We start from the raw sequence: 25,704 nt of genomic DNA on the forward strand, positions 1-25,704 counted from the left end.
AACTAATTTGTAGATATTAAGGAAGTGGTCCCCAGAGGAACACAGAGCAGAATATCTACCAGCTGAAACACTTACTTAGGTCTACCATGAGCAAGAGAAATATATCACTTTGTTTCCTAAATACTGTATTTTGTGAAAAATTGTAGTAACTTTGTCATTTTCTAATGAATGCAGGAGTGAACTAACATTTACATTGTATGCCTACATCAATTAGATGCTTCACTGATCTGGTTGAAAACATAACAATTCTGTAAGGTGCATATTATTATTCTTATTTAATGGGTAAAGAAAATGAGTCTAAAGAGAAACTAACTGACTTGACCAAGGTTACACAGAAGATAGTGGGCTTCCCAGGTGATGCTAGTGGTATAAAGAACTCACCTGCCAATGCAGGAGACATAAGAGATGTGGGTTCAATCCCTGGGTTGGGAAGATCCCCTGGAGAGGGCATGGTAACCCACTCCAGTATTCTTGCCTGGAGAATCTCATGGACAGAGGAACCTGGCGGGATATGATCCATGGGGTCACAGAGTCAGATACAACTGAAGCAATTAAGCTCACACATACACACACAGAGGACAGTAAAACGTCTTGGTGAGGAATGGAATCTTGAGTCTTGACAAAGTCTGCCTATGTTACTCATTAGAATGTAAACATTAATCTTACAAAGCCTTGTTTTCTTCTGTGAAATAAGAATACTGAGAGAACCTGTCTCATAGGGCTCTTGGGAGGATTAGATGAGATAATACATATAAGGTGACTGGAATATAATGAGAGTTGCACGGGTGCTGGTAAATGATTGTAAAAAGATTCAAAGCAATTCTCTGAAGCTCCAAAACTAATAATCTTGTCGCCCAAAGAGCAACTCTGGTGTCTAGATATTGTTCCCCTCTGTGCTGCCTGTTTCACACTTTTGGAGTATGTCTTCCCTTTCTTTCCGTACCCGTGGATGCTCTAGTTCTAACATACCGCTTTTAAGGCCATGGGCAGGTATTACATCTGCCACTGAAACTCACAGTAGTCATAAAGAAAATTCATCTTCCTGCCATTAGAATGATTTCCCTCCATATCCAGGGAAAATGTTGTATCCATTTAATGCACAATGCAGTCATACATCTCTTCCAGTCAAAATACTCCAACGTGGTTTTTTTTTTTCTTCAATACTTAAGATATCACACTTTTCTCTCTAGGACCTTAGAGCTAAAAGTGCATTATTTTGTCTATTTTGTTGTTGGTGTTGTTTGCTTTGTTTTTGTCCTGAGGTTATTTCTCTTTCTTCTTAAGTATTAGTATACTGGCTATTGAGGTCCCTTTGAGCAAGCACACTAACGTGGCCATGCAAAGACTTGCGTGTGAAACAATTCACATTCCAAAACATGTATGCCCTTGATTGATTGTCTTCAACTTTATGAGTAGTGCTTTGCCTTCCTAACAGAGTGTTTATCATCAGCAAAAGAAAAAAAAAAATCAGGAAGCCTTCTAATATTTCTCTAGAAGAGCACCATACAACAGAACTTTCTGCAGTGATGGAAATTCCTTATATCTGAACTGACCAATAGGGTAGCCAACAGCCACATGTGTCTATTGAGTACATGAAATATGGCTAGTGTGACAGAAAAATTGAATTTTTAATTTTAATTAATTGAAATGTAAATGGCAACATGTGGCTATGTATTGGCAACACATTTCTAAAGTCTAGATGAGCATCAATAGAAATGTAATATAAGTAATATATGTACTTTAAGATTTTCTAGTATCCCCACTAGATGGGGAGCAATGGCACCCCACTCCAGTACTCTTGCTTGGAAAATCCCATGGACGGAGGAGCCTGGTAGGCTGCAGTCCATGGGGTCGCTAAGAGTCGGACACAACTGAGCGACTTCACTTTCACTTTTCACTTTCATGCATTGGAGAAGGAAATGGCAACCCACTGCAGTGTTCTTGCCTGGAGAATCCCAGGGACGGCGGAGCCTGGTAGGCTGTCATCTCTGGGGTTGCACAGAGTCGGACATGACTGAAGCGACTTAGCTGCAGCAGCAGCAGTTTAAAAGTATAACAAAAAAATTCAGGTGAAAGTTATTTTAATAATATTTTTTGTTCTTTTATCACTAGGTCATCTGATAAAACAAAATAAACAAGTACTTAACATTAAAATGTTGATGATGAGGTATTTAGCATTTTTCTCATGATGAGTCTTTGTCAATATATTTATATATTTTATACTCTCTCTTTCTCACAATTCAAACTAAACTGATTTCAAGTGCTCATGAAACACGTGTGGCTGGTTACTATATTGGGTAGGGCAGCCCTCTGCTATTAAAATGTATTCTTTTTAGTGGCAGAAGTTTGTCTTTTTCATCAATAAATCCCTTGCTTTCAACACTGTGCTGGCCCATAACATCTTTAATAAATATGTGTTTATTGATTCCCATCCACAAGGATCAATTCTCACTGCAGATTTACAGGTAAACCAAAAAACGCTTGCAAAAATATATTAAGCTCGTCTGCTACCTCTCCTATTTAAAGTTGAATGTTTATTTTTACAACTACCTAACAAGGGCAATGAGTTTTCATGTGTATCGTCAAGTGTTATGCTTTAGGATAGGGATCAGCAAGCTTTTACTGTAAAGGGCAAGAGTAAAGATTTTACATTTTGCAGGCCATACAGGCTCTGTGGGCAACCACTCACCTCTGCTGCTGTAGGGTCAGTGAAGCCATGGATGATACATACATGAGTGCATATGGCTGGGTTTCTATAAAACTTCATTTACATAATCAAGTAGTGGTCAGGATTTGGCCCTGAGGGCTGTATTTTGACAACATCTGCTTTAGAGTAAGGTCTGCTTTTTAAATGTGTTTTGTATCTCATACTTATCATATGCTGCTGCTGCTGCTAAGTCGCTTCAGTCATGTCTGACTCTGTGTGACCCCATAGACAGCAGCCCACCAGGCTCCCCCGTCCCTGGGATTCTCCAGGCAAGAACACTGGAGTGGGTTGCCATTTCCTTCTCCAATGTGTGAAAGTGAAAAGTGAAAGTGAAGTCGCTCAGTCGTGTGTGACTCTTTGTGGCCCCATGAATCACAGCATGCCAGGCCTCCCTGTCCATCATCAACTCCCAGAGTTCACTCAGACTCACGTCCATCGAGTTGGTGATGCCATCCAGCCATCTCATCCTCTGTCATCCCCTTCTCCTCCTGCCCCCAATCCCTCCCAGCATCAGAGTCTTTTCCAATGAGTCAACTCTTCGCATGAGGTGGCCAAAGTACTGGAGTTTCAGCTTTAGCATCATTCCTTCCAAAGAACATCCAGGACTGATCTCCTTTAGAATGGACTGGTTGGATCTCCTTGCAGTCCAAGGGACTCTCAAGAGTCATCTCCAACACCACAGTTCAAAAGCATCAATTCTTTGGCACTCAGCTTTCCTCACAGTCCAACTCTCACAAACATACATGACCAGTGGAAAAACCATAGCCTTGACTAGACCGACCTTTGTTGGCAAAGTAATGCCTCTGCTTTTCAATATGCTATCTAGGTTGGTCATAACTTTTCTTCCAAGGAGTAAGTGTCTTTTAATTTCATGGCTGCAATCACCATCTGCAGTGATTTTGGAGCCAAAAAAAAAAAATAGTCTGAGACTGTTTCCACTGTTTCCCCATCTATTCCCCATGAAGTGATGGGACCAGATGCCATGATCTTCGTTTTCTGAATGTTGAGCTTTAAGCTAACTTTTTCACTCTCCACTTTCACTTTCATCAAGAGGCTTTTGAGTTCCTCTTCACTTTCTGCCATAAGGGTGGTGTCATCTGCATATCTGAGGTTATTGATATTTCTCCCAGCAATCTTGATTCCAGCTTGTGCTTCCTTCAGCCCAGTGGTTCTCATGATGTACTCTGCATATAAGTTAAATAAGCAGGGTGACAGTATACAGCCTTGATGTACTCCTTTTCCTATTTGGAACCAGTCTGTTGTTCCATGTCCAGTTCTAACTGTTGTGTCCTGACCTGCATATAGGTTTCTCAAGAGGCAGGTCAGGTGGTCTAGTATTCCCATCTCTTTCAGAATTTTCCACAGTTTATTGTGATCCACACAGTCAAAGGCTTTGGCATAGTCAATAAAGCAGTAATAGATATTTTTCTGGAACTCTCTTGCTTTTTCCATGATCCAACGGATGTTGGCAATTTGATCTCTGGTTCCTCTGCCTTTTCCAAAACCAGCTTAAACATCTGGAAGTTCATGGTTCACGTATTGCTGAAGCCTGGCTTGGAGAATTTTGAGCATTACTTTACTAGCGTGTGAGATGAGTGCAGTTGTGCGGTAGTTTGAGCATTCTTTGGCATTGCCTTTCTTTGGGATTGGAATGAAAACTGACCTTTTCCAGTCCTGTGGCCACTGCTGAGTTTTCCACATTTGCTGGCATATTCAGTGTAGCACTTTCAGAGCATCATCTTTTAGGATTTGAAATAGCTTAACTGGAATTCCGTCACCTCCACTAGCTTTGTTTGTAGTGATGCTTTCTAAGGCCCACTTAACTTCACATTCCAGGATGTCTGGCTCTAGGTGAGTGACCACACCATCGTGATTATCTGGGTTGTGAAGATCTTTTTTGTACAGTTCTTCTGTGTATTCTTGCCACCTCTTCTTAATATCTTCTGCTTCTGTTAGGTCCATACTATTTCTGTCCTTTATTGAGCCCATCTTTGCATGTAATGTTCCCTTGGTATCTCTAATTTTCTTGAAGAGATCTCTAGTCTTTCCCATTCTGTTGTTTTCCTCTATTTCTTTGCATTGATCGCTGAAGAAGGCTTTCTTATCTCTTCTTGCTATTTTTTGGAACTCTGCATTCAGATGCTTATATCTTTCCTGTTCCCCTGCTTTTCACTTCTCTTCTTTTCACAGCTATTTGTAAGGCCTCCCCAGACAGCCATTTTGCTTTTTTGCATTTCTTTTCCATGGGGATGGTCTTGATCCCTGTCTCCTTTACACTGTCACAAACCTCCATCCATAGTTCATCAGGCACTCTATCTATCAGATCTAGTCCCTTAAATCTATTTCTCACTTCCACTGTATAATCATAAGGGATTTGATTTAGGTCATACCTGAAAGGTCTAGTGGTTTTCTCTACTTTCTTCAATTTCAGTCTGAATTTGGCAATAAGGAGTTCATGATCTGAGCCATAGTCAGCTCCTGGTCTTGTTTTTGCTAACTGTATAGAGCTTCTCCATCTTTGGCTGCAAAGAATATAATCAATCTGATTTCGGTGTTGACCTTTTGGTGATGTCCACGTTTAGAGTGTTTACAGTTGTTGGAAGAGGGTGTTTGCTATGACCAGTGCGTTCTCTTAGCAAACCTCTATTAGTCTTTGCCCTGCTTCATTCCGTATTTCAAGGCCAAATTTTCCTGTTACTCCAGGTGTTTCTTGACTTCCTGCTTTCGCATTCCAGTCCCCTATAATTAAAAGGACATCTTTTGGGGGTGTTAGTTCCAAAAGGTCTGTGAATAATAGTTAATGTAAAATGTTAATAATAAGGGAAATTGGGTGTGGGATGTAAGGCAACAGTCTGTACTGTCTGCTTAACTCTTTGGCAAATATAAAAATGTTCTCAAAATCTAGCCTGTTTAAATATAAATAAATAAAGATCAGATGCTGCCCTGCCTCCCAGCCAGCAGGGCTGGAGTGCTAACTGCAAAATGGCAAAAAGAAAATAGGGTTCACAGAAAGAAGAAAAGGGCTGATCATTGCAGGTAGCATGATCACCATGTGAAGAGGCATGGTGACGTGGTATATTCTGTGCCTTGAAATTCTTGCAATGAATGAGGAAAGGCATGGGAGGTTTATAGATGTGGTAGGGAACTGGCAACCCACTCCAGTGTTCTTGCCTGGAGAATCCCACGGACAGAGGAGCCTGGTGGGCTGCTGTCTATGGGGTCGCACAGAGTTGGACACAATTGAAGCGACTTAGCAGCAGCAGCAGCAGCAGGGTAAACACAAGCAAACTTGTTTTTTAAAGCTGAAGAGTGGGAACAGAGGTAATTACTGGGAACAGTGAAATGGTAGTAGGGGTTGAGTATATTTCTTTTGGCAGTATGTAACATTTGTAGTATTAATCTCTTTTCCACTATTTAAAACTAACCTCTAGGCTGTCATTTTCTACTAGCAGAGAGAATCCAGAAGAACTCAGATCACCTTGTTCTATTTTTTCTTTTCTTTTGTTATTCAATTCATGTTGTGATGACAGTATTGAGGAGTAAAGGCTTTGAGTGTCCCCTACTGCTAAGGAACCCAGCATGAAGTTTACACAATAAACACCAATATGTCTCTGTTAATATCCCCATTGTATAGATGAGTAGACAGAGGCACAGAGAGCCCTAGGTCTAACAGGAAGAATTCAAATCATTAAACAACATATAACAATTTTTGTTGTCACAGTCGTTATGTATTTGCTGGTATGGTGGTTGTTGCCACAAGTATTATTGTGATTAAAAGTGATGTTCTTTCATTTAAGTAAAGGATGATTATTGTTAGTACTTTTGCTTTAAAAGCACTCATTAGTGGATAAGTGAAACCACATAGACTTGTGAAAAGGAAACATGTCTAGACCAGGATACAGACCTGACACTCTAGCAGAATATTTTGAAAACACATCACCCTGGGTCACCAGATGGTGCAATGTTCATCCCAGTACTGATGACACTGCTACCGAATGAGAACAAATCTATGTGTAAAAAGCTATTTGTGAGGTGTTGAACAAGTGTATTAATATTCTGTGGCTTTTGTAACAAATTGCCACAAAAAAAGTGTTGGCTTAAAGACAACAGGAAATTATCTCTCAAACTTCTAACGGCCACAAGTCTAAAATCTGCCATACCACACTTCTACTGAAAGTTCTAGAAGAGATTCCTTCCTTCCCTCTTCTAGTTTCAGGGTACCAGATATCTCCTGGCTTGTAGTTACAAAGATCTAATCTTTGGTTCTGTCTTCATAGGGTCCTTTTCTCTCTGTATCTCTTTTGGGTGTGCCTCTAATAAGGAATCTTGTCACTGAATGTAGGGCTCATCCAGATAAACCCAAGATAAGCTCATCTCCAGGATCTTTAACTTAATTATACCAGCAAAGATGATTTTTCCCAAAAAGGTCATATTCACAGGTTCCAGGAATTGAAACATACCTCTCTGGGGCCATCATTTAAGCAAATTCATCTAAAATGTTCACCCAAGAGTCTATGAATTCCATTTCTTTAAAAGAAGAATTTGTGGGGAAAACTTCTACCTTCTGTACACCATTTGGCAATGGATACCCCTGCTGATGTTGTTCAGTTGGTAAACCATGTCCAACTCTTTTGTGACCCCATGGACTGCAGCCCACCAGGCTCCTCTCTCCATGGCATTTCCAGGTAAGAATACTGGGCCAGGTAGCCATTTCCTTCTCCAGGGGATATTCCTGACCCCGGGATCAAACCCACATCTCCTACATTGGGAGGCAGATTCTTTACCACTGAGCCACCAGATAAGACCAAGCACCTGCTCAACACCTGATTGCCTTGTGCAAAGGGATATTGGTCACAGTTTTAAAATGACTTTCCCATTCTTTATGCTATTATCAGGAAGATCCCCTAGAGGAGGAAATGGCAACCCACTCCAGTATTTTTTCCTGGAAAATCCCATAAACAGAGGAGCCTGGCCGGCTACAGTCCATGGGGTCACCAAGAGTCAGACATGATTGAGCATGTAAATGTGCATGCTATTATCAGGATATAAAGAAAGCTAGTGGTTGGAATTCGAATGTAAGGCTGTTGAGTTTTTTCTCCTCACCAGTAAATCCTGAACTGAAATGTTCAGACCCCTAGAGGTCTAGGAAAGCAGCAATCACAGACCATGGGCTATTTCCTATATTTTGAAAAACCTAATTGAAACTATTCATTTGCCTATAGGTAAGACATGCAGGATAACCAAAATGTCAAGTTTCTCTGATTTGGACTGGAATGGAATAAACTGAATGTAGTCATGCTGACTGACGGCCTAAGATTTTACGTGATGACAGGTAGTCATATAGATGTTGTCTTTGTTCATTTCAAAACCAGAGAAGTCTTGCGGTCCCTATGGAAAATAGTATGGTGGTTTCTCAAAAACTGAAATGACCCAGGGATTCCACCCCAGGGTGTATCGATATATACATATACACATATGTATGTGTACATATACCTGAAAAAAATGAAAACACTAATTAGTCAAAATGAAAGTGACATTTTTGATTGCTCAGTCGGGTCCAACTCTTTGCAACCCCATGGACGGTAGACAATTTGTAAAGATACACACACCCTAATGTTCATATCAGCATTATTTACAATTGCCAAGATAATGAAGTAATCTAAGTATTCATCAACAGATGGCTAAAGAAGATACATACAATGAAATACTACTCAGCCATAAAAAAGAACAAAAGTTTTGCCATTTACAGCAACATGGACAGACTTGAAGTGTATTATGCTAAATGAAGCAAGTCAGAAAAAGAGAAATATTGTATTTTATCATTGATAGGTACAATCTAAAAGAAAGCACAACAAACTAGTGAATATAACAAAGAGGAAGCATTCTCACAGATATAGAGCATGAACTGTTAGTTACCCCTGGGGAGAGGGGAGTAGGCAGGGGCAGGACAGGAGTAGGGGTTTAAGAGGCACAAACTACTCTGGATACAATAAACAAGCTACAGTAAGATATTACATAGCACAGGGAATATAGCCAATATTTTATAATAACTGTAGATGAAGAATAATCCTTCAAAATTGTGAGTCACTATATTGTACACCTGTAACACATAATATTGTACATCAACTATAAATACAGTATACTAACGCATATATATGGAATTTAGAAAGATGGTAACAATAACCCTGTATACGAGACAGCAAAAGAGACACTGATGTATAGAACAGTCTTTTGGACTCTGTGGGAGAGGGAGAGGGTGGGATTATTTGGGAGAATGGCATTGAAATATGTATAATATCATATATGAAACGAGTCGCCAGTCCAGGTTCGATGCACGATACTGGATGCTTGGGGCTGGTGCACTGGGACGACCCAGAGGGATGGTATGGGGAGGGAGGAGGGAGGAAGTTTCAGGATGGGGAACACATGTATACCTGCAGCAGATTCATTTTGATATATGGCAAAACCAATACAATATTGTAAAGTTAAAAAATAAAATTAAAAAAAAATACAGAAAGGTCTGGTCAGAGTTGTTCAAGATACTCTGCTTACATGTACTCTGTTATGTGCTTTATCAAAAACCACTGTATTTGGGGGATGAAAAGTGAGGAAGGAGAGGCCATCATGATAAATAATTATAATGTTTATTCCTTACTTGAGACTTCCTTGATGGCTCAGCAGTAAAGAATCTGCCTATAATGCAGGAGACACAGGTTAATCCCTGGGTCGGGAAGATCCCCTGGAAGAGGTGATGGCAACCCACTCCAGTATTCTTGCTTGTGAAATCCCATGGACAGAGGAGCCTGGCGCTAGACACAGCTGGGTGACTGAGCACACATACACTTTCTTTACTTGGGTGTCATGTTAAAGCGTAGCTTCACAAGCCATCTGAATTTGTGATGCACTTTTACCACCTGTCCCTTGTAATTTCAGTAATTTAAGTTACAAGACTTCTTCCATACCCTAAAAATGGTTATACTGCAAGGACATTTTTAGTTAGCCTGACTTCCAATTATCTTGATAAAGATACATTTATTTTTACCTTATAAGCCAGTCAGGATAGATAATTAATATAAGGATCTAGTTTGAACAGAAAAAAATAATAAGCTTGGAGACAGAGGTCTATATATCTGTCTGTTCTACTGGCTATGGAGACAGCAGCTCTAAGCAATGGAGTGAGATAGTAATCAAGTTGATGAGTACAAGAGTTTTGAAGGGACTGCATTAGTGATGAATCTCAGCAGCTCTCTGTTGACACACAGCCCATGATTCAGACTTCCTAGCTTGTGAGAGGAGAGACCTTGAATCTCTGTCTCCTTACTTTGACAACAGGGATTTTATCAAAGGTCCATGGAAGCCTGGCACTTGGGGATGCATCATATCCATTCCACTTGAACAGTTACTGTAATCTTCTATTCCCGAACTCACCATCGTTATGCAGTTTCCCGTCAAATATGGTGTGGAAATTTTTCATACCGGGGAGATAAGAACAGCATGGTTCTTTACGACACCAGCTTCATATATTGTAAGCATCTGTAAGCATCACAAACAGGCAGGAGCCTGTGGTTAAAATGAGGTATCTAGTTGTGGCTGTGACTTCATGGCCTGAAGTTGCTGAAAGTTTTGTTGCTTGTCCAGTTAGTTTGATCAGTACTGACAGCACAGTCATCCCACCCCAATGTGAAAGGTGTCTGTTTCACATTTCTTAATAATACATTTATTAGGATATACCTCCACACTGTATGCTACTGCTGCTAAGTCGCTTCAGTCGTGTCCGACTCTGTGCGACCCCATAGACGGCAGCCCACCAGGCTTCCCCGTCCCTGGGATTCTCCAGGCAAGAACACTGGAGTGGGTTACCATGTCCTTCTCCAATGCATGAAAGGGAAAAGTGAAAGTGAAGTCGCTCAGTCATGTCTGACTCTTAGCGACCCCATGGACTGCAGCCCACCAGGCTCCTCCGTCCATGGGATTTTCCAGGCCAGAGTGCTGGAGTGGGGTGCCATTGCCTTCTCCGCCACACTGTACAGTTCACTAATTTAATGCATACTCTCATGCATTTTTTTAGAATAGTCACAAAGTTGCATACAGATCAGTCTTATCTAATTCCAGAATATTTTCATCACCCCAAAAAGAAACTATAACCGTAGCAATAACTCCTCATCTCCCTCTGTCCCTCTGTTGTAGTTGTTTTCCAGTTGCTAAGTCATGGCCAGCTCTTTGCAATCCCACGGACTGCAGCACACCAGGCTTCCCTGTCCTTCACCATCTCCTGGAGTTTGCTCAGACTCATGGCCATTGAGTCAGTGATGCCATCCAACCATCTCATCCTCTGTCGCCTCCTTCCCCTCCTGCCTCCAGTCTTTCCAAGCATCAGGGTCTTTTCCCAGAATCCAAGGCTTTTCAGCTCTTCGTATCAGGTGGCCAGAGTATTGGAGCTGCATATTCAGAGCTTCATTCCTTTTTGTGATGAATAGTCCATCGTATGTACATGATGCATTCTGTTTATCCTTTCATCAGTTGACAGACATTGGGGTTATTTCCACTTTGGGGTTATTATTAATTTTTAATTTCATTATTAAATTATTAATATAATTTTGGTATAATTTGTTATGTGAACATATGTTTTCACGTCTCTTGGATATACACCTGGGGTGAAATTTCTGGGTTATATGGTTATTAAGTTTAATACTTTGAGGAGCTAGCAAACTGATTTTCAACATAGATTCATAATTCTATCTTCCTACTAGCTGCAGATGATGTTTCAGTTTCTTCATATCCTTGCCAAAACTTGTTATTGCCCATCGTTTTCATTATGCTCATAAAAGTGTGTGTGAAATGGTATTTTATCATGGTTTTGATTTACATTTCCTTAATAACTAATGACATTAAGCAGTTTCATTACTTACTGGCCATCTTTATATCTTCTTTTGGGAAATGTCATTTTAGAATTTTTGCATGTTTCCATTGGATTTTTTCCATTGTTGAGTTGCAATAGTTCCTTAAATATTCAGAAAATATTTCCTTATCAGATATACAGTTTGCAAACAATTTAGGGGGGAAAATGGATCTTTGTTCCATCCAGCAGGATCTTTCGTGTGGCCCAGGGACTCGCTGGTTGTGGAGCATGAGCTCAGTAGTTGCTTAGTTGCTCCACAGCATATGGGGTCTTAGTTCTCTGACCAGGGATGAACCCACACCCCCTGCGTTGCAAAGCGGATTCTTAACCACTGGACCACTGAGGAAGTCCCACTTTGCAAATATTTTCTGACATCAATGAATTCTTTCTTCACTTAGTTGATGACAATCTTTGAAGCATATTTTCAATTTTGATGAAGTTCAATTTATCTATTTTTTTTCTTGTGATTTTGCTGTCATATCTAAGAAACTGTTGTCTAAATCAAGGTCATGATGATCTCTTCCTACATTTTCTCCTCAGAGTTTTATGGTTTTAGCATCTATATTTAGGCCTCTTGGGGTTCCCTCGTGGCTCAGCCTGTAGAGAATCTGCCTGCAATGCAGGAGATCTGGATTCAATCGCTGGGTTGGGAAGATCTCCTGGAGAAGGGAACAGCTACCACTCCAGTACTCTTGCCTGGGAAATTCCAAGGGCAAAGGAGCCTGGAGGGCTACCATCCATAGGGTGGCAAAAAGTGGGACACGACAGAGTACTAACACTTTCATTTTTCACTTTAGATCTCTCATCCATTTAGAGTTCACTTTTGTACATGGTAGGTGATAAAGGTCCAGCTTCATTTTTCACATGGAGACGCCCTCATGTCCCAGCAATATTTGCTGAAAAGACTTGTTTTTCCCCATTCAGTTTTCATGGAACCCTTCTCAGGAACTCAGTTCCCCATAAATGTAAGTATTTATTCCTGGACTCAATTCTATTTCATTTATCATAGAATCCATGTGTACTCTATGCCTGCAGCATATTATTTGATATATTTGATTAACTGAATTATTCATTCATTCATAGAATACATGTGTATTCTATGCCTGCAGCATATTATTTGATATATTTGATTAATTGAATTATTCATTCATTCATAGAATACATGTGTATTCTATGCTTGTAGCATATTATTTGATTACTGTAGTTTTACAGCAAGTTTTCAAATCAGGAAGTGTGAACCCTCCAACTTTGTTATTTTTCAAGATTGTTTTGGCTATTCTCAGTCCCTTGAGTTTCTATGTTAATATTGGAACTTTTCAATTTCTGCAAAGAGGCCAAATGGTATGCTAATATGGATCACATTAATACTTTAGGACAATCTGGGGAGTAATGACATTTTAACACAATTAAGTGAACATGGGATGTCTTTCCATTTGTTTAGATCATCTTCAATTTATTTCAATGATATTTTTCAGTTTTCAGTGTATTAGTGTTGCACTTCCTTTTTAAAATTTATTTCTATGGATTTTATTATTTTATGCTCTTGTGGATGTAATTATTTCTGAAATTGAATTTTTTATATTTCTCATATCCTGCAATCTTGTTTAACTCATTTATCAATTGCAATAGTTTTGTGGTGGATTTGGCAGAATTTTATATACAAGATCATATCATCTGCAAATAGAGATAGTTTTAAATCTTCCTTTCCAATTTGGATGTTTTATTTCACTTTCTTGTATAATTTCTCTATCTAGAATCTACCATACACTGTTGAATAGAAGTTATGAGGGTGAAATTCATGTTTTGTTTTGATCTTAAGGGAAAGCATGTGATTTTTTACCATTAAACATGAAGTTAATTGTGGAATTTTTGTTGTTCCTCTTTATAAAGTTAAGCAAATTCTATTCTGCTCTTAGGATTGTTATGTGATTTATCACAAAACTGTATTGAATATTTGTAATTTTTCTGCATTTTTGAGATGAGTATGTGAATTTTGTCATTTATTCTATAAATGGGGTGTATTAATTAATTTTAGTATATTGAAACAACCTTGAATTTCTGTAGCATATTCCATTTTGTTATGGTGTTATACCTTAATATACGTTGTGAATAACAGGTGCCTTATAGAATGAATTGGGAATTGTTTCCTCAATTTTAATTTCCTTGGAAACATTTGTGAAGGACTGGAGTTAATTCTTCATTAAATGTTTGGTAGAATTCACAAAAAATTTATGCAGGTGGGTTTTTCTTAGTGAAAATAATTTTTGTTACTAGTTCATTCTCTTTACTTTTTATAGTTTATTTATATCTTCTATTTCTTCTTAAAGCAGCTTTAGTGTTTGTATCTTTCCAGGAATTTGTTCATTTCTTCTAGATTTTCAGTTTGATGGCATGTAATAGTTCATAATATTCCCTTGTGTTTTAATTATCTGTTTATATCTGAGGTGATATCTTTCTTTCATTCCTAATTTGAATTGTCTTTCTTTCTTAGGCTGGGTAATGGTTTGTCAATTCTGTTGATCTTTTTAAGAACCAACTTTTATTTTGTTGCTTTTCTTTATTGCTTTTCTATTTTATTTTTCTTTAATTCCTGCACTATTCTTCATTATTTCCTTAATTCTACTTGCTTTCAGTTTAATTCTCTTGCCTTTAACTAGTGGGTTTTTTTTTTGTTTGTTTGTTTGTTTTTGTTTTTCTCTAGTGGAAAATTTGGTTATTAGGAAAGTTCTTTTTTTTCTTTTAATTTATTTTAAAAATTGGGATATAGTTGTTTTACAAGGCTGCACAACAAAAATGAATTAGCTATATGTACACATATATCTCCTTCCTCTAAGTCTTCTCTCTGACACCTCCATCCCACGCATCTAGGTCACCACAGGACACCGAGCCGAGCTCCCTGCACCCACAGCAGGTTCCCACTAGTTGCCTGTTTTACACATGGTAGTACACACGCATCAGTCCTAACCCCCCAACTTACACCCCCTTCCCATGCCCACACAACTGTTCTCTGTGGATGTGTCTCTATTCCTCCCTGCAAATGGGTTCATCTGTACCATTTGTCTAGATTTCACACATATGCATTTTTCTAAAAAAGACATACAGATGGCTCAGAGGTACCTGAAAAGATGCTCAACATCAGTAATTATTAGAGGAAATGCAAACCAAAATTACAATTAAATGTCACTTCACGCTGGTCAGAATGACCATCATCAAAAAATTTATAAATAATAAATGTTGAGGAGGGTGTGGAGAAACCCTCCTGCACTGTTTGTGGGAACGTAAGTTTATGGAACTCTATGGAGAACAGTATGGAGGGGCCTTAGAAAACTAAAAATAGAACTACCATATGATCCAGCAGTCCCACTACTAAACATATTCCCTGGAGAAAACCGTAATTCAAGAAGATGCATGCCCCCCAGTGCTCACTGCAGCACTGTTTACAATAACCAGGGCGTGGAAGCAACCTCAATGTCCATCAACAGATGAATGGATAAAGAAGATGTGTTATAAAAAAGAACAAAACCGGGTCATTTATAAAGATGTGGATGGATCTAGAGAGTCTGTCATACAGAGTGAAAGTTCTTTTTTAATATAAATGTTTACAGCTGTACATTTTCTTCTAATGCCTGTTTTAGCTATGTCTCATAAGATTTGTGTTATCATTTTAGTTCAGTTCAAAGTATTTTGTAATTTTCCCTTGAATTATAGAGGAAATTACAAAGATGAATCCCATTGTTTCTTCTTTGCCCATGGGTTACTTAGAAACATGTTTCATTTCCACATACCTCTAATTACAAAGCACTTGCTCTAATAAGCTCTATTCCTACTCCTTCCACCTCCACTGCTATGGACATACAAATTACAAATGAATATGCTAGAAGCCTATCAACACAATTTTATAAGGATAGGTTTATGCAGTTTTTAATAATTAGAAAAGATGAGAAAACTGTTACAAATGAAAATACATCGATAATGTCTTTTATTTTTACCTATTATTTACCTCAACCAATGTTCTTTCTTTCTTCTTGTGGACTTAAGTTACTGTTTAATATCCTTTTATTTCAGGCTGAAGTAAGCTTTTTATTATTATTGTTATTTTTTGTGGAGCAGACATGCTACACATGTATTCTCTGAGTGTGTTTACTTGAGAATGTCTTAATCACTTACTTTATTTTTCAAAGTTACTTTTGCCGGATGTAGAATTCTTAGTTGACAGTCTTCTATTTCAGCACTTTAAGTATGCCATTCCACTGCCTTCTGACCAGCCCGATCCCTAGAGAAAGTCAGATGTTATCTTATTAAAGATAGCTTGCAGATGAGAAGTCGTTTTTCTCTTGTTACTTCAGCATTCTCTCTTTATCTTGGCCTTCGACAATTTGACTAAGATGTCTCTCACATGGATCTTCTTGTGTTTACTCTACATATAAATTATTGAGCTACTCGGATTACAGATCACTACTTTTGGTCAAATTTGGGACTGTTAGGGCCTTTATATCTTCAGATAGTCTTTCTACACCTTCCTCTCTCTCTATTCCTCCTGGAGCCCACATTATCCATATGTTGACGTGCTTAATCATGTCCCATAAACCCAAAAAGGCTCTGTTATTTTTCTTTATTCCTTAATATTTTCCTTCTCAGACTGAATAATCTCAATTGACCTTTATTCATAATAGCTGATTCTTCTGTCAGTGGCATCCCTTGATGGAACCCCTCTAGCTGTATTGCGTCACAGCTTTAGAATTTCTACGTAATTCTTTTTTGAACTTCCTGTCTCTTTACTGATGTTCTTTATTTGGTGACACATATTTCTCATCCTTTATATATGTTTTCCATCAGTTCTTTGCACATATTTATAATAGTTGATTTAAATGTGGGTAAGTTTAACATCTTACTAGATTTCTCGGGGTCAGTTCCTAATGACTGCTTGTGTTTCCCATTGCCTGTGTATGGTTTATATGTTCCTGTTTCATTGGGTATCTTGTAAGTTTTTATTGATTAACTGGACATTTAGAATAATGTTAAGTATCACCTCCAGAAATCGATTCTCTCTCCTACTAGGGTTTGCTGTCATTGTTATTTGTTTTGTAATTATTATTGTTCAGTCATTTGGGGGCTATTTCTTTAAAGTGTGTATTATTTGTCATGTGTGGCAATTGATGTGTGCTCAATTATCCTGCTGTTCTGCTGCTAAGTCGCTTCAGTCGTGTCCGACTCTGTGCGACCCCATAGACGGCAGCCCACCAGGGTCCCCCGTCCCTGGGATTCTCCAGGCAAGAATTCTGGAGTAGGTTGCCATTTCCTCCTCCAATGCATGAAAGTGAAGTCGCTCAGTCGTGTCCGACTTGTAGCGACCACATGGACTGCAGCCCACCAGGCTCCTCCGTCCATGGGATTTTCCAGGCAAGAGTACTGGAGTGGGGTGCCATTGCCTTCTCCAGCTCAGTTATCCTACTTGTAAGCTAACAAATAGACAGAGGTTTTCTTAAATGCCTTGAACCAGTGAGACTCCCAGCCCTTGCTGAGAGGCTCTGTTGGGCATGTCTTTAATCCTTTGGCAAGCAAAGCTCTAAGTTTTACTTCTGACGGGTATTACTACCTCAGGCAATCATTATGTTAAACAATTGCTGCTGATTCTTTTTAGTAAATAGTTGGGTTAAGTAATGGTTTGGGCTGTTGACAAAGAGTGAGTTCTGAGTTGGGTCAAATAAAAAGCCCTGAGCCTGGACTTTTCCACATGCTGCAAGCAAGTCAAATAGTGACAGTTCTCTGGGGTTTTCTTAGGAAGCTCCAAACTATTGTGGCTCTTCCAGTGGCTGCTAGATTAATCAGTTTCACGTTTACTATTCTTGTGAGACTATTGCTTTTCAAAGCTCCCATGGATCTGGGGACAGAGTAATGGGATTATGGCAAGTTAAAGGACTGCAAAGCTCACTGTTTTTACTAAAATTTGCTTGTTTTTCTTGAATAAACGTATCATGGATTTTGCAAGGTTTTAATTCATTTGCAGAGTTTATATACCAGAGAGGGTTTTCAGAAGTCTTTACTCAGCCATTCGGACATCAAGGCCCTCTGCTTCACTTTTAGTGCTGCTGCTGCTGCTAAGTTGCTTCAATCGTGTCAGACTCTGTGTGACCCCATAGATGGCAGCCCAGCAGGCTCCCCCATCCCTGGGATTCTCCAGGCAAGAACACTGGAGTGGGTTGCCATTTCCTTCTCCAATGCATGAAAGTGAAAAGTGAAAGTGAAGTCGCTCAGTTGTGTCCGACTCTTAGCGACCCCATGGACTGCAGCCTACCAGGCTCCTCCATCCATGGGAGTTTCCAGGCCAGAGTGCTGGAGTGGGGTGCCATTGCCTTCTCTGTCACTTTTAGTGATCAATGCATAAGTAACTCCCATTTGTATAGTATGCTAGTTTTTACAAAGGGCTGTCACATATTATCTCTTTTTCTTTTTAAATTTTGTTTTTTGAAATATTTTAAACAGAAAAGTAGGGAAAACAATACATGGAGTATCCTTGTACCCACATCCAGATTTAACAGATGAAATACTTTTTGCCAAATTTGCATCATTTTTCTATTTTTAAAGAAAGAAATATGTTTATTATCTTTCCTTCTTACCAAAGAGGTTACTCCTGTTTTGAAGTTGACATGTATTAACACTAACCATATTTGCAAATTTTTGAACATGAATGCATAAAAATATCTATATTTTGTTTTGTGGATTCTTTAAATGGTAAATTACTTTCATGTATTTCTTTTTGAAACTAGCTTTTCTTTACCATCTTGACATTTATCTATGCTGATGGATGTAAATCTACAGTTTAACAAAATAGTGCTTGATTAAATTATCAAATATACTCTATTTATTCAGTCTTGCTTCCCAAGTGCTGCTAGTGGTAAAGAACCTGCTTGTCAATGTAGGAAACTTAAGAGACATGGGTTTAATCCCTGGGTCATAAAGATCCCCTGAAGGAGGGCATGGCAACCCACTCCAGTATTCTTGCCTGGAGAATCCATGGACAGAGGAGCCTGGTGGGCTGCAGTCCATGGGGTCGCAGAGTTGCACATGACTGAAATGCCTTAGCACGCATGCATGCATACAAATGACAGCTGAGAATAGTAGTTGTGAGTGTGAGCTCTGAAGCCAAAAATCCTCATCTTTAATCCTTATTGAGTTACTTTTATTTATAATTTGGGAGGGATTATTTAACTCAGTGTCTTGATTTACTTATGGGGTTATAACAATAGTGCCTACCATATAAAGTAAATTTGAAGATTGCATTAACATAACACAAATAAAAAACTTAAAATACTTCTTGGGAAATAGTAATAAGACTTTGGCAAGAATTAGTTCTTGTTACAAGCAATGCTACAGAAAACACCTTCATATCTATCTTGTGAAATCTCTGAATGATAAAACATGCAGTATCCGGCTCCTTAGAGTGGTGCCCAGGCGCAGTTCCACTGCCTTTTCTCACATTCTAATCATATACTGATGGAATCAGACAACCAGTCTGGGTCAAGATATTTGCCATGTATGTACTCAACAAAATTCAGGGGCCAGAATGCACATTCACTGAAACCTTCTGCAAGTTGATAAGAAAAAAAATATTTCCATTAGAAAAAACATAGGAAAATAAGTGTGAATAGAAAATTCACTGAAAAAGAAACTCCCATGACCAGTGGTGTCACAGAGGCTAACTGACTAACTGGTAGTTAGAAACCTTGTAGGTGATCTAAAGTAGCTTTAATACAGATCTCCCAAATCCTCACCCAGACTTTCTCTACTACTCCACTTTCCTTCCAATTAATCCTGCAGTTACTGAGTCTCTGCTTCCCTAAGCTCTGTGTAACAGCAGTGTGTTTCTCCTGCTTTTGGAGTGTCCTTTTATTTAAACAAAAACATTTTTCTAGGAAGATTTTTCTGAGCCGAAATGAGCGAGAGCAACTAGTAACACATGGTGTGTTATCCACTGATGTGTGTGTGTGTTTTAAAAAAATTCTGTGTAGTTGTTTCTACAAATGTATGAATGTAACAGGTGTCCAGGCACACATGTGTCTTTCAGAGCTGCTGCTGGTAAAAGACTTGATGGAAGCGATCTCCTTTCAGAATAACAACAGGGCTAGCACAGCTATTCGTTGCAGTTCACATTTACAGAAATGAAACAGAAATTTGGCAACCTGACTTGGAGCTACCAGAGGTTGGTATGCTTGTGGGCTTCTAAGATACACGAGAGAAAAACATTTCCTATCCAGTCTTTGACGTTCCATGTTCCAAAAGATTTTTATTTTAACCCCAGTCTTAATTGCCCTTCAGTATCAAAATTAATTGTGTTTTCCGCTAAAAGGCCAGTGCAGCTTAAGGTTACCCCTGGGTCTCTGCAGCCAATGCATCTTCTGTAAGTGGCTTGATTGCCGTCTGCAGAGAGGAGTGCTGGGAAAGATGTGCTTGACCGAGGCTATACATTACAGTCCAATTAGTGTGAAGATCACTACATGAGTCTTTAACTTTATCTAGTAACTGTCGGAATCTCTAATGGAGACCATAGAGTGAGCGAAGGGGCGTTTAGAATCTACTCTCTCCACCAGGCAGAAGGAGAATGGCTTTGGCTGTGTACCAAGGGATTGCCAGGCCCACTTGTCTCAATTTTTCTGTCCCCTAAATGTCTCTCTTACTCCTACCATCTAAATTAAGAATTAAGAACAAAAGCCAGATCCTTCAAAGTCTGTGTGAATATGGGCAGTACCAAGTGTAGCAGTGGTTCTTAGCAAGGACACTGGAGTTGTGGGCCTTAGTGAGAATTTCAGATTATTTGAGTTGGTTATTATAATCCTCCAAGTCTCAGACCCATTAGTCAATAATGAAAATGAGAATTGCATCCCTTTCCTGATTATTAGAATAATTATGTAGTACCTGGATTTAAAGAATCCTGAGTCCTAAGCAATGTGTACAAATTTGCTCTTATTACACTGTTCAGTTTAGTTCAGTTCAATCACTCAGTCATGTCTGACTCTTTGCGACCCCATGAATCGCAGCACACCAGGACTCCCTGTCCATCACCAACTCCCGGAGTTTACCCAAACTCACGTCCATCGAGTCGGTGATGGAATCCAGCCATCTCATCCTCTGTCGTCCCCTTCTCCTCCTGCCCCCAATCCCTCCCAGCATCAGGGTCTTTTCCAATGAGTCAACTCTTCGCATGAGGTGGCCAAAGTACTGGAGTTTCAGCTTCAGCATCAGTCCTTCCAAAGAACACCCAGGGCTGATTTCCTTTAGGGTGGACTGGTTGGATCTCCTTGCAGTCCAAGGGACTCTCAAGAGTCTTCTCCAAACCACAGTTCAAAAGCATTAATTCTTCGGTGCTCAGCTTTCTTCACAGTCCAAATCTCACATCCATACATGACTACTGGAAAAACCATAGCCTTGACTAAACTTTGTTGGCAAAGTAATGTCTCTGCTTTTCAATATGCTATCTAGGTTGCTCATAACTTTCCTTCCAAGGAGTAAGCGTCTTTTAATTTTGTGGCTGCAATCACCATCTGCAGTGATTTTGGAGCCCAGAAAAATAAAGTCTGACACTGTTTCCACTGTTTCCCCATCTATTTCCTTTAAAGTGATGGGACCAGATGCCATGATCTTCGTTTTCTGAATGTTGAGCTTTAAGCCAACTTTTTCACTCTCCTCTTTCACTTTCATCAAGAGGCTCTTTAGTTCTTCTTCACTTTCTGCCATAAGAATAGTGTCATCTGCGTATCTGAGGTTATTGATATTTCTCCCGGCAATCTTGATTCCAGCTTGTGCTTTTTCCAGCCCAGTGTTTCTCATGATGTACTCTGCATATAAGTTAAATAAGGAGGGTGACAATATCCAGCCTTGACGTACTCCTTTTCCTATTTGGAACCAGTCTGTTGTTCCATGTCCAGTTCTAATTGTTGCTTCCTGACCTGCATATAGGTTTCTCAAGAGGCAGGTCAGGCAGTCTGGTATTCTCATCTCTTTCAGAATTTTCCACAGTTTACTGTGATCCACACACCCACTGTTACTGAACATTAAAGGGAAATAGAGTTCTAAGTGTGTCCCAAAGGACATTCAAGGTAACTGATCATGTTATTTATTGTTCAGCCTTCTAATGCCATTTTTTAATCGGTTTTTTGTTTTCTTTTTGCTGCTCTGATTCCTCTGTAGTCATTGAGCATTTTCTAGGCCCACTTGAGCTCAACTCTCTCTTTGTGATAAAGGTTTAGGTATAGGAATTCTCTGACTTCCGTCATGAAAAGACTGGCTTGTCCAACCCTTCTCTTGTGAGTGCTGCTTATCAATACTGCCCTCTATCCGTGGTTCCTTATGTCTCCTTTTCTTAAAGGTTTACCCCTGGCCTCTCCACACCTCTTTCTCTTGAATCCTCTCTGAGATTTTCAAACCCCAGGTTGGATACGTATCAGGTTCTGTTGCAGGAAAGAGAATGGGGTGGGAGAAGATGGTCATGTCCCAGGTCTCAGGTGAGTCCCTGGGGTGGCTGTCAAATGTGGGTTCTTGGCTTCATATAGAAAAGAACTCAAGTGCAAGCCATAGGGAAGTGAAAGAACATTTATTCAGGGAGACACGACTCCATAGACTGAACATGGACCATCTCAGAAGGCAAGAGAAGCACCAGGGTACGGGACGGTCAGTTTTTATACATGCTGTGTGCCTGCTGTCACTTCAGTCATGTTCGATTCTTTGCGACCCTGTGGACTATAGACCACCAGGCTCCTCTGTCCATAGGGTTCTCCAGGCAAGAATACTGGAGTAGATTGCCATTCCTTTCTCCAGGGAATTTTCCTGATCTAGGATCGAACCATATTTTTTATGTCTCTTGAATTGGCAATCAGATTCTTTCCTACTAGTGCCATGTGGGAAGCCGCTTTTTATAGGGGTGGGTAAGTTCATAAGTTAATGAGTGGCAGGAGCTTTTGGGGAAGGAGTAGGGATATCCAGGCATTGGGTCACAACCCACTTTTTGACCTTTATGGCCTTGGAACTGTCACAGCGCCTATGGGTGCGTCATTTAACTTGCTGATGTGCTACCATGGGAGTCTGCTCCTCTGCCATCTTGGACCTATTTGGCTGTAATCAGATTATGGTGCGTCCTCAGGCTATGTCATCATTTTAAGGATTGTGCCCTGCTCCCTTCTTGTCTCAGTTCTACTGAGAACAGACGGAGAATGTCTGCTACCTCACACCAGAAGACTCAGTAATTTCCTTTCTTGATCTCTCTTCCTTTAAGAACAGTCTTCCCTTCTCTGACACCCGCAAGGTCAAAGGTGTCAGAGCACCAAACTCCACATCATGAATTTCAGGATAGCACACACTCTTAGCTCTCTGTCTACAGCGCAGACATATACCTATGTTCCTGTGCTGAGAAGACTACTCACTGGACCGCCACATTTGGACTTCCTAGCAAACTATTGGAATAGTGTCTAAAAAGAATTAATATTATGCTGACCAAAAACCAGTTGTATCTGTTCAAAATGGTTTGATCCCTGGCTTGGGAAGATTCCCTGGAGAAGGAAATGGCAACCCACTCCAGTATTCTTGTTGGGAAAATACCATGCACAGAGGAGCCTCGTGGGCTACAGGGGTCTCAAAGAGTCAACATGACTGAGCGACTAGTATTTTCACTTATTATTGCACTTATATTATTTAATTAATGAATATATAAATGGATTAAATATGTGTGAGTTGTTGCTACCATAAACATTAAATTGATAGTTTGGGAGAGATAAGATGAAAGAAAATTACTATCTTGGTCATTGTCTTCAGGTTGCTATGACAAAAATCCCACAGACTGGGGGCCTTAAACAGCAAACATTTGTTCCTCATAGTTCTGGAGGCTAGAAAATCCAAGATCAAGATACTGGACAATTTGGTTCCTGTAAGAACTCTCTTCCTTGTTTGCAAATGGTTGCTTCTTGTAATCCTCTCACAGGATGGAGAAAGAGAGCTCTGTTCTCTTTCTCTTCTTATCAGGACACGAATCCCATTATGAGGGCTTCTACCTAATTACCTTCCAATGACTTCAGCTTCTAATATCCCGGTCCTGGGGTTTAGGGCTTCAATATGTAAACTAGAAGGGTTATAAACACACAGTTCATAACAATAATAAAAAATATTTTTTGAGAATTCAGTATAGGTGATAAAACCAATGTATCATCCTTCTGTTTCTGCCTGTTGCCAAGGTGACCAAAATTTGAAAGTTGAGAGAAATGTTGCCAAGTGTATGTTGACAAAAAAAGAAAGTTTCTTCCAAATCATTTTATTTAAATGGTGCCTAGAGGCAATGAGGGCAAATAACAAAGACCAATAGAATATAATAGAGTAAAAAGTGATCTCAATGATTTTGTATTTAGAAATAGAAATATTTAACCATACAAATGCCTAAAGCTGAAAGTACATTAATATTTATTGTAATTTTTTTAAAATACCAAAACAAATTTAAATGCCCAGCTCAGGAGGACTAGTAAATCTGATGATGGTGCATGTTTATAATCTAATGCTCACCAGCTGATAAAATAGTAGAAAATCGCTATTTCCTATTTCTTGCAATTGCCACGTAATTATGCTAATTTATAAGCTGAGTGTGCCTTTCTCTGGGAGTGTGTGTCTGTGTGTGTTTCTAGAAAGTCATAGGCAAAATGTTCACAGTCATCACTTCTAGATATTTAGATATTTTGTGACTCCCAAAGGAAGTTATTTTTTTCCTATGGATATTTTCTATTTTCTATATTGATCCTATAATCCATAACTGCAAAAGGAGTTTTGCAGCTATGCTTTATTTCTTATTGGTGTATGTTTTCTTTTTCTTGGCATTCTTAGGAAAAATCTAGAACTTGAGCCAAGGTACGGTTGCATAATTGCTGTCTCCAGGCCCTGACAGAAGAGTCTCCTCCCACATTGCTGTCAGTAAATCAAACTCTTCACAAATGATCATGTATTAAATAAAAGCTGCTTTTTAAAAAATAGCAACAACTTACAATATAAAAGAAAAGATGGGTTTCAGGCAGATTTTTTATTTTGTTTTTCAGGTAATTTCCAGGCTTTCCTGTGAATTTTCCTGCACCTAAAAGCCTAGCTCAATTTCAAGTGCCCCAACTCTACCCTGTACACCCCACCCCAAGGGAACACAGCCAGCTGGATCTCAGTGGTCAGGACTGACTGGCTTCCCGGGGAACCCTGATCCTCGCCTGCAGACCACAGGACACCACTCTATGCTGCCCAGAAATGCGGGGAATGTAAATGACAGTCTGACCCAGACAGGTGCTCTGCCTCTAGGGGCTCCGCACCTTCTCATTAGTTTCTAGAATAGTCTGCGGAAAGTCCCCTTGTCCTCTGCCCCGGCTCGGGTATGCCATCTGCCCTCGGCCCAGACTTGGTGGCCCCAACCAGACTTAGATGCATTAATACCACGTGCTGTTAATGGCTGGTGTCTAAAGGGCGCACGGCTCATCTCTCCCCGGCCCTGCTTTGTTACCTCTGACAACCACTCGAGGCTGGAGGAGACCTGTGTCACTTCCACTCAGCGCCAGCCCAGCAACTAAGTACGTTCTCACAGGGGACATCAATCTCAGATGCCAAAGCCTGGAGATTTGCATTGCAAATAGCCGACTGTGGTGACATTTCACCACTGGGAGCAGAACCGGAGGCATCCTCCCCCGGCTGGAGCTATAGAAGGAGAAGCCCACTTTGTAGTCAAATGAAGTGAGGAAAAAAGGCAAGAAGGAGTGGGAAGAAACTGGACCTTTTGCCTCTTTTTTTTTAATCGAAGTGCTGTTCATTTACAACTTGTGTTAGTTTCAGGTGTATAGCAAAGGAATTTAGAGATACAGAGATAGATATATTTTCTCAGATATTTTTCCCTTATAGTTATTACAAAATATTGAGTATAGTTCCCTGTGCTATAGGGTAGACCTTTGTTGGTTATCTATCTTATATATATGGTAATGTGCATATGTTAATTGCAAGCTCCTAAATAATCCCTCCTCCCAGCTTTCCCCTTTGGTAACCATATAGAATCTAAAAAAAGAAATAAAAATTAAAATGATACCCATTAACTTAGATA

The 25,704-nt window shown here is 39.6% G+C and overlaps 1 long non-coding RNA gene across 1 annotated transcript in view; it reads right to left on the minus strand.

Moving 5' to 3' along the window:
• Positions 1-381: 381 nt before the first annotated feature.
• Positions 382-25,704, minus strand: part of LOC138984397 (uncharacterized) — a 48,822-nt gene continuing 23,499 nt past the window's right edge. Inside the window, exons 2-3 of the long non-coding RNA XR_011461659.1 lie at positions 15,774-15,879; positions 382-501 (exon numbers count right to left, since the gene is read on the minus strand). This is a non-coding gene — a long non-coding RNA (uncharacterized lncRNA). The remainder of the gene's footprint in view (positions 502-15,773; positions 15,880-25,704) is intronic.

The sequence above is a fragment of the Bos mutus genome, chromosome 21 (genome assembly GCF_027580195.1).
Source record: "Bos mutus isolate GX-2022 chromosome 21, NWIPB_WYAK_1.1, whole genome shotgun sequence".
NCBI classification, from domain to species: domain Eukaryota; kingdom Metazoa; phylum Chordata; class Mammalia; order Artiodactyla; family Bovidae; genus Bos; species Bos mutus.